This window comes from Otolemur garnettii, unplaced genomic scaffold (genome assembly GCF_000181295.1).
Source record: "Otolemur garnettii isolate 467f Iridium unplaced genomic scaffold, OtoGar3 scaffold00047, whole genome shotgun sequence".
NCBI lineage: Eukaryota > Metazoa > Chordata > Mammalia > Primates > Galagidae > Otolemur > Otolemur garnettii.
The window spans coordinates 2,879,719-2,888,741 of record NW_003852442.1 but is presented as its reverse complement, the minus strand read 5'-3'; the positions used below and the strand labels follow the sequence as shown (position 1 = coordinate 2,888,741).

The following is a 9,023-nucleotide window of genomic DNA, read 5'->3' as shown; positions in this document are numbered from 1 at the left end:
AAAAAAAAAAAAAGATTCAGATTTGGGAGAAAGAAGCATTTCCTCCCGTATAGCACAACATCAAAGAACGCTAAAGGAAGCTTCTAACATCTTTTGTTTAAAATAGCACAGTGCTGAGTAGTTTAATACTGTTTTATTAAAAAACAGGGAAATAAACTCCTTTATGTCACAAACCACACCTCATCCCCAATCTGGTGAGAACTTCAAGTGCTGTGCTCAGCACCTTTGGGGGCTCCTGCTTCTCCTTCCCTTCTTGTCTATGTCCCCCACCAAATTCCTCTAAAGGATCCAAAACCCCTTCTCTCCAAAATAAAACAAGTGGAGTGGGCTACCAAATTCCTTCTGTGTAAGAGGAGAGAAGTAGAACAGGAGGCATGCAGGGTTCCAAAGGCACTGGGAACACACATGTACATCAACAGACACCCAGAGATGTAGTTAGGCGGGGAGACTGCAAGCAACCGAGAGCCCTACTATTGTCCCCTCTCAGCAGGGCACCCACAACTTCAGCCATCACAGCATGTAAGTGGACTTCAGTGAGGAGGAGCCAGGTGGGGAGTGGGAGGAGCCAGGTGGGGTGTGGGAGGAGCCCGTGGGGAGGAGGAGCCAGGTGGGGAGTAGGAGGGACCAGGTTGGGGGTGGGAGCAGCAGAGCTGAGGAGCAGTTGTGAAGTCAGTGCACTGAACAAGGAAAGAAAACTGTGTGGTTGGTGGAAGATGGGGAGGAGGGACAGGAACACACGCTTGAGACGCATTTACTTTTTTCTCCTGTCAAGTTGTATGCTGTGTTGTGTTCTAGGAATGCCAAGGTTTCTATAAAGAAGCAGCTCAGTCCTGCAATCCCATTGCTGGGCAAAAAAAAAAGCAACTCAGTACAGTAGAAGTAATAAGGACAAACATTTCCATAGTGCTTACTACCTGGGCCAGGCTGCATGCTAAGTATACATTAGCTATGTAATCGTTTTAATAATCTTAGCAGGAAAGTATTATCAGTGTCTTGGTTTTCAACTGAGAAAAATGAGGCAGAGAGAGAATAACTCCCCCACTCTTACCCAGACTCACACGCAATGGAATTTTGGACCCAGGAGTCCATCCACTCAACCACGGCCTTGAACGGAACCCACTGGAGCTGTGTGACCTGGGATCAGTTATTTGCTCTGAGCCTGTTGCTTCTTCTGCAAAGTGGAGCTAATAAGCTCAGAGGATTATAAAGATTGAATGGGACAATGCATGAAACAAGCCCAATAAAATGTCTGACAGTGTGGGTACTCACTGGTGTCACTTCTCTAATTGCCTTTTCTTCAAGATCTAAAGTTTGGGGATTTGATTGTCCTATGATGGTCCCACTTGCCATGATCAGCTCTCTAAAAAGCCCAGGGTTGCAAGGAGTTTGACAAGTTCTTCTGGATACCTGGGCAAATGCATCAGATTGCCAGTACAGCTAATTAGATTATCTGGACAGAATCAGTTGGTTGAAACTGAAGGCAAGGTTCAGCAAGTGAACCCACTTGCTGTCTCAGTGGCCCAGGGGTATGTGAAAGAGAAGAATGAGAAATATTAGAATGATTAAGCAAATCAGAGTGGAGAATGACTGATGGGTTCCAAAGATCTTGCTAAACAATTGCCACAGTTGTGCGTAGGAGAAAATGCACAAAGCATGAACACACTTGTCTGCCTTCAAGGTGCCCCGTGGGGACCTGTGACTTTATTGTTTTCTGACTGCAGGACTCTCCTGTTTGGATTCGAAGAAGCCATAAAACCAATTGTAGTCGATTCTGTTATTTAACCTAAACACATGATGTCAGAAATGCTGCTTTCTAGAATGGCAGACATCAGTTCCCAAAACCTCAATCCAGACTTCCCACTTTCACCTCCATGACCTGGTCATTAGCACTTCCTGCCCTCCCTCAGTGTGACATGCCATGTGGCCATGTCCTTGCCTGGCTGTGTCTCTCTCAATATTTAGGTTCCTTGATGTCACTCGCCTAGAGAGGCTCCCCTGATCACCCTCACAAAGCCTTGAAGCTGCTCTATTTTCATGTTATATTACACTATCTCAAACTATTTGCATTTTTACTATTGATCTCCCCACAGAATGTAAGTTCCACGAGAACTGAGGCCTTCTGTCTTCTGGGGTGTCCCTACCAGAACCCGCAACATGGTAGATGCTCAATAAACATTTGTTGAATTTACGGATGATTCTGAACTCTGTAAAATATATCCAATTTTAGTAAAATTGTGACGGGCACAAATTATGCGGGGCCTCACAATGTCTAAGAGTCACTGCTATGCGTGACAATTTAGTGCTGCCCTTTTAACTTAACATGCTCCCTGTCTACTCAAAAGTGTTGGGTTATGGAATGAAAAAGATACAAAGTAGATGAGACAGAGCTCCTGAGTTCTGGAGATTACAACAGAGCAGAGAGGCTTCTGATATCTACAGGACAAAGCAAAGAAGGTGAGAGCAAGATTACGGTTATAATGTTGGTGTAGACCAGCGGCTCTCAACCTGTGGGTCGTGACCCACAGGAACGGTATAAGGGCCACGACATTAGGAAGGCTGAGAACCACTGGTGTAGACACAGTGCTGTGGGAACACTGAGGTGGGGGTTGGAGACTGACTCTGGCAGGGCACATCAGAAGACTTCATGGAAGACCAAGCTTTAGAACCACAGGGACCATGGGAGGATCCAGGCGGGTTGAGAAAAGGGTTATTACAGGCTGAGGGCGAATGATAAAAAAAATAGGCCGGCAGTAGAGAAGGCTGTTGGGTAACTAACATGGCCAGTCTGCTGTGGCTGATGTGGCTGTTGCTTTAGGGTGGAAAGATAGCCTGGGGTTGGCTTGGAGATAGCCTTTCCTCCCCTTCTAGGGAGTCTGAACTTCATTCTGTAGACAACTGGAAGGCTTTGTAGGTTTTTAGCAAGGTACTAACAAGATCACCTTGGTCCTTGTGAAAGAGCAGCTTCCTCTGGAGGAGGGAGGGCCCAGAAACAGGCCAGGGGCCAGGGAAGGGTAGATGAAGATCTAGACTAGAGGGTTATCCATGAGGACAAAATGCCGGTCTGCTCAGAGGAAATGAGCATGAGGGTTGGTGAGCCCCTGAATGAGGTGGCAGCAGGCAGTGTCCAGCTGAAGTTGGAGGAAGGCAAAATCACTCACTGAAACATCAGGTTCTGGAAATGCTCCATCTGGTTAGTGGAATTTCAGTTAACAGGGGGGCCAGATAACAGAGTTTAAGCTTTTCTTTGTATCTCTACAAGAATTCCACTGTAAGGGATTCAGAAAATGGACAAGGCCTCCAAGAGCCCAATTAAAAAATTCCACCAGAAATACTCTACAATTATTCTGTTTTTTTTTTTTTTTTTTTTGAGACAGAGCCTCAAGCTGTCCCCCTGGGTAGAGTGCCGTGGCATTACAGCTCACAGCAACCTCCAACTCCTGGGCTCAAGCGAGTCTCTTGCCTCTGCCTCCCAAGTAGCTGGGACCACAGGCGCCCGCCACAGCTGTCATTGTTGTTTGGCGGGTCCGGGCTGGGGATTCGAACCCGCCACCTTAGGTGTACGTGGCTGGCGCCTTAGCCGGTTGAGCTATAGGTGCTGAGCCAATTATTCTGTTTTTAAAATTACACATTCCAGTCTAGTCATAAGACCACAGGTCAATCATGGCTCATGAGACATGAAATCAAGGCAGGAATGTACAGTTTCAGATTATTAATGCTTGAGAAGCCTGCCAGGCCTACTGATGCTACTCACAACCTCCTACCAGGTTCCAGAACGATCTGAGGCAAAAACTTGTATAACCAACCTGATCAAGAGGGGCAGATGAGAAAGGTAAGGAAAAATTAACAATTCAACAAAACCAACAGCAATGACAAGAAGCCTGTCCACCACGTCAGGAAGACTTTCACAGTTAACATACTGTCATCAATAAACATACAAAAATCTCAGCAAACACATTTCATGGAAACTCCTAGGAAATTCTCACGAACCCTAAAGCAGAAGGGAGAAAACAGTATATACAGTTTTTCTCCTACTTGCTGCCCACTTTTCATATACAGCATGGCTCCTATCTTATTAATTAGTTTCCATCTGATTCTTTCTAGGGCGGGGCTCTCAGACCTTCTTTTATAAATGGCAATTGCTTGAAAGCTCTTCCAAGATGTGGCTTTGTTCAGTAATTGCTTTCCTCTGGTGGGGAGGTGTTCCATCTGACCTGAGCAGTCATTGTAGCAGACACAGGTTAAAGTTAAGCACATGATCAAGAAAAAGGAATCTTAATTACAAACAGGAAAAAAAAGAGAAATTTAAAATCTGCCTGACCTCTTGATAATACTAAGGGAAAGTGAGGGTCATAAAGTTGACATCTCACAGGGAAGTTATGAGAAGAAACTAATAAAAGATGACTGGAGTACTTTAGATTTACAAAGGCCTAATTATATGCTAAGGATCAGAAAAAAAGAGCCTGAGTTTATGCACACAGCTCTTTCATGCCTGAGAGTTCAAGATTATGATGCTGCTAGCCCTCTGAAATGCCATATAGAAATCTAGGCGCCACTAGCATTTCACCAACAGAAAGTAGGCAACAGAGGTAATTAAAGGCTGTTTCCATAAAAAATTACTATGTTTACTTTAAGGAAGATAGAATTATCTCCAAGGAGTATAACCCAATTTACCCAGTTGTAAATTGCTGCCCAAGTAGTGCTGAACAAAGGTCAAGGGTAACTGTAATCTTAGTACATTGAAATCTGGAAAATACGTGTATATTGAAGCTACAGGGCTTATGGAATGGTGCTGTTCAAATTCCATGCATGATCTGAAAAGTATCTGTAGCTTTAATATAAAGCAGTATCTGTAGTTTAATATAAAGCAGTCGAAGCAATAAAGATGAAGTAATTAGAGACCATTAGGAGAGGACCTCTGATCAGATGAAAGGGATGTGTGGTATAAAACCTGGGGCAGCACCTGTGGCTCAAAGGGGTAGGGCGCTGGCCCCATATGCTGGAGGTGGTGGGTTCAAACCCAGCCCCGGCCAAAAACTGCAAAAAAAAAAATAAATAAATAAATAAATAAAATGAAAAATAAAACCTATAAGGCCAGAGATAGCTGGGAAAAAAATTAACTAAGGGCATAGCATTAAGTGAAAACTTGGGATATTCAGAGATAGGTATTTGAGGTCACTGTTTGGAATGTAACTCGAGGTGGCAGGACAGCTGTCTTTAATTCAGGATTGACACCTTAGGTGCACCAAACCTTCTCATTCAGCTGCGCTCAAAGTCCTTCTATCCAAGTATTTGTTGCACAAAAGATCCTTGAAATTCTTCACAATGCTGGTGACAAAAGAAATCTGTTTCCCAAAGTACTTTATAAACTCTATGTCTGCAAAGACCAGCAGCATCTGCAGGGACAAGGAATAGCTGGCTGATCGTAGACCCAACAAACCCAAATTCGGGGAATATTTTGAGGGCTCTTCACCTGCCTTTTTCTGCCATATCTGCATGGAGTGCTACATGTGCTCTGCTTACGAGGCCAGCAGTTTGCCACTTCAACAAACCAAAGTCGCTTCAGCTGCCACTTGTTTAGCATCTAGTCTGGGCCAGGCATGTGCAATACTCTGCCAGCAAATTATTTCGCTTGATGCTCCTAACAGCTCTCTGAGATGAGGATTTATTTGTTAATCTCATTTTACAGATGAGAAAGCTGAAGGTCTGAGACAAGAGGTGACTAACCCCCAGCTCCTACAGCTAGCACATGGTAGAGCAGACATCCCAGTCCCTAACCCAGGTGGAACTGACGCAACAGTAGCGCCAGAGGAGCGCAGAGTCCCTAACATGAGGCCTGTGAGGGCTTTCACAGTTAACACATTCTGCAGCTTCACAGGTGGCCCTCCAGATCCTGGAGGGAAGAGGTCGGGGCACCTCACCTCCTCCTATGAGGTGAAGACTCCTAGGTTGGAAATCAGAAAATCTGGGCCTTACACTCGGCTTTTCCACCAACTCCCTGCACAATCCTGGGCAACTGGCTGGACCTCTTTGATCCTACTTCCTCCTCCCTAAAATGAAAACCACAACCACCACGGCTACATTTATTATGAGCTAGGCATTTTAAAGGTTTGCCATTTCAGCCTCAGGACAGTCGGCTGAGGTACTTAACTAGTAGCATCATAGGCTTTTCAGAAATGAGGAAAATGGCTCAGAGGTTCAGAACTTTGCCCGCAAATTATGCAGGTCATAGTGGCTGGGCTGGATCCAAGGCCTGAGGCCAGGTCTGCGTGACTTTTAACCATCAGGGACAATGGCTCACACTAACGTTGGCACAATGCCTGTTCTCTTAGGTCGTTATCGTATCACCTTCACAATTTCTGCCATACCTGGCACATCTGGTACTATCACCCACTTCTTAGGTTTTATTTCAATTCTGTTTACTGCCTTTTTTTTTTTTTTAACCAGGAATTACATTCATCTTAGATGGCAACCTCACGTTGCCACTTGAAGTGGGAAACCAGAATCACTCGTCATAAAAGGAGGCGATCCTTTCCCCAAAGGGCAAAGGAAACCAAAGATAGGAATCAAATTTAGCTAGATAACCTGTTGAAAGCTCCGAGCTTGGGGCTTAGTCACCTCGTGTCTCAGAGCTTCAGTTTTCTCATCTGTAAAATGAGATTAACAACCTAAGCCTGATGGCTTTTAAATGGAAAACAAAATAGGAGAACTGACATTTGAGGCCTCAGAGACATTCCAGAAAGCCAAGCTGAGCTGGCCCAGCTCCTTGGAATCAGAAAGGCAATTGTTCTTCCCGGTGCCGGGGTCTAGGCTACTCAGTACCTTCCCCGCCCCATCCCCGAGGGCTGCCACCTGCCGCCCTCACTGCTCCCTGACGCGCGCGGCCACGGGGGCGCGTTCTGGGCCGAGGCAGCCCACAGGGTCCCCGCGGAGGGGCGCCAGCCCTACCCACCCCGGCCCACTCACAGCGACCGCAGATGCGAGCACAGAGCCACTTCCGGTCCTCTCTAGGCAGCCCGGAAGTCCGCGCATCTCTATGGTTTGTGGGTTTGCTGTTTGCCCTTCTCGGACCTGGGCGGGCAGGTGCGCTGCGCCGGCAGGTGCGCAGCGCGAAGCAACCCCTTATTCCCAGCCCATGTGTTCCGCCGTTGCGGGAACCCTCATAGGTCAAGTCAACTGCTATTCCCACTTCCAATTTCTGCTTTTAGGCTTCCACCTCTGTCTTTGTGTACCCCCATCGCTGAGCGCAGTACCTGATGAGTAGGCGCTCAGTTTGGTACTGCTGGTTGGGTGGATGATGGACGAGACAACTGAGCATTCCCTCTCCATGTGTCTTTTTAAGTCTCTGTTATCTCTGAGTTTCCACATCCATGTGTGCCATGTGCTGTATTTCCCAGTGTCCCTGGTTTTCCCTGTTTTTCCAGCTCCACTTTTCCGGCCACTGGGGAGGCAACTATGTCAACATTAACTTTTGTTGCTGGAGGAACTGAGAAGAGCTGGGTAGAAAGGAAGGATGGCACTGTCGTGCAAAGGTCTTCCCGAGGCCCCCCTAATGTCTCCTTATCACGAGAGTGATTCTTTGGAAAGTTCCATCCTCTTGGCACACACACACACACCCGTGCCCTACAGTGGACCTCTGATTGGAGAAGAGCTCATTTTAATGGGCCAAAGGATGGAGATTTTGACTTTGTATGTTTCACTTGCCTAGAGGATTGGTACAAATGTGGACTCAAAGAGGCTCACGTGAATTACATCATTTACTGCTCAGTTTTCACCAAGCACACAAAGTCACAGGACGAACCCTAGTCCTGGGATATAAAAATAAATGAAGGGCAAGTGAAGAGGCCTTGGCATTGGCCTCTCTGATAGGACTGTCTAGTGTGCCTGCTTGTCTTGTCCCCTGCTTTGATCCAGCCATAAATCTTAGAGGACCAAGAATGGTTGAACCAAGTAATCTTAAATGACTTTCTGTGGCTGCGCTGGTTACAGAAAGAGCAGAAGAGAAGGGGAAAGGTACCCAGGGGTCTGGGAGACCAGCTATACGCTATTGAGATGCCCCAGAAAAGGAAGAAAAGACCCTGTGAGGTCGCAGTACAGAGATAGATTTCCTTTGGGGGAATCCCAGGATCCTTTGAGGGACGCCCATGTTTACTGTGTGTTGATAAATGTGAGAAGTGGTGAATTTAAATGTTAAAATTCTTGTGCCACTGGGTACTCTTTTAGAATACGAGCATATATGTTTTAAAGGAAAATTAAAAAAGTTGTTACTTCTTAAGCTTCCATTGTAATTCAGCGGAATTTTATAAAGTTCTGCACACACACAAAAACTAAGCTAGAAATAACTGGAGAGAGAAATTGACTTCAGTGTGAGTTTATATGTCAATGTTTGTTTAGTGTTGTCTCTCCTTATAATAATTTATCCAGACAGTGGGTGCATTTCAAAAAGCTCAGTTTGCTGTTGTAATTCCTTACAGGTGTGCAACACGTTATCTGTTAAAAAGTGCTTTCATACTTATTAGCTCATCGAATTCTCACAGATATTGATGTTAAGGTTCTTTGGGTTTCAAGTTTTAGAGAATAGCTCTAGCTAACGTAAGTGAAAAAGGGACAAATTTTAGAATCTGAAAGAGTTGAACAACTGTATGTATTTACGGTCAGAAAAGCTAGCTTCCATACTAGTAAGCCCTGAAATCTCAATAGTATAGTGCAACAAAAGCATTTTTCTCAGTCTGATCACAGTCCAATTCAGTCTGCCGGGAAGGGGCAAGTGGTCTGCCCTTCATATTCATGAGGGCAGAGACCTGCTTTAGTGACTGGCAGCTCTTCACTGCCTATGACAGTGTCTGGCATAGAGAGAGAATTTTTTTTTGAATTGCTAAATGACTGAGCGAGTGAATAATGGCACGGTTCTGGTATTCCCTGTTCTGAACCTGAGGCTTACAGATGAGACCTTCCTTTGGCCAGCTTCTGTTAGAAGTTACCCCCTCGGGAGGCGCCTGTGGCTCAGTGAGTAAGGTGCCGGCCCC

At 45.7% G+C, this 9,023-nt stretch overlaps 1 protein-coding gene across 3 annotated transcripts in view; it reads right to left on the bottom strand.

The window, feature by feature from the left end:
* Positions 1–6,994, bottom strand: part of SDR42E1 (short chain dehydrogenase/reductase family 42E, member 1) — a 9,670-nt gene extending 2,676 nt beyond the window's left edge. The window contains exons 1-2 of one of the 3 annotated variants that reach the window (XM_023514133.1): positions 6,964–6,978; positions 756–844 (exon numbers count right to left, since the gene is read on the bottom strand). The gene's annotated coding sequence lies outside the window, so the exon portion shown is untranslated. Of the gene's footprint in view, positions 1–755; positions 845–1,058; positions 1,172–1,269; positions 2,505–6,963 lie in introns of those variants that run through there. The other 2 variants (XM_023514131.1, XM_023514132.1) reach the window with 2 other exon arrangements.
* Between the last annotated feature and the right edge of the window lie 2,029 nt (positions 6,995–9,023).